The sequence below is a fragment of the Phytophthora infestans genome, genomic scaffold (assembly GCF_000142945.1).
Source record: "Phytophthora infestans T30-4 supercont1.7 genomic scaffold, whole genome shotgun sequence".
Taxonomy (NCBI): Eukaryota; Oomycota; class Peronosporomycetes; order Peronosporales; family Peronosporaceae; genus Phytophthora; species Phytophthora infestans.
The window spans coordinates 3237784-3238331 of NW_003303752.1; the positions used below are offsets into that span (position 1 = coordinate 3237784).

A 548-nucleotide genomic window follows, 5' to 3' on the forward strand; every position below is an offset into this window, starting at 1 on the left:
AATCAAATGCATAACGTGTGGCTTTCAGCCAACGTACTGAGAGACCTTGTTAGCTCTCCAACCCCCCCCCCCCCTAAGATGAGAACATTTCGCTCTCGAAATGTTCTCATCTTTTCCTTAGTGAAGAAGACGGCGGAGGCTACCACACCTCACACCAGCGTTGTACAGCTCCGCGAGCTCACAAACGTCAACGCATCGTTGATGCCCAACTTCTCGTCGTCAGCCCGCAGCCCAATGCTTCAAGCGCACCGCGCATCTTGCTCTCAAGCGGTCCCAGACCTATGCTCGCGCTCCACGCCTACTCCATGAGCTGCAAACCTCTTAGAGCTAGGCTCTTGACTTGTCCGAGTCGTCGACAACAGCTCGGCGGCTGAATACTCGCTTCACAAGCGATAGGTCGGAGGTTCGATCCCACCAGGGCGTCACCCTCTCGTCCCATGCATGATTGTCCACGCTTGGACAAGCTTAAGGACAGCACCCGTTTAGATCAGTGGTCGAGAGCTGGCTTTGGATGCCACAGGTCGGTGGTTCGATTCCACCCGGGCGCA

The 548-nt window shown here is 55.8% G+C and overlaps 1 non-coding gene across 1 annotated transcript; it reads left to right on the top strand.

The window, feature by feature from the left end:
• The first annotated feature begins 474 nt into the window (after positions 1-474).
• On the top strand, positions 475-548 carry PITG_26255. Its single transcript has one exon. It is a non-coding gene; the product is annotated as a tRNA-Pro (tRNA).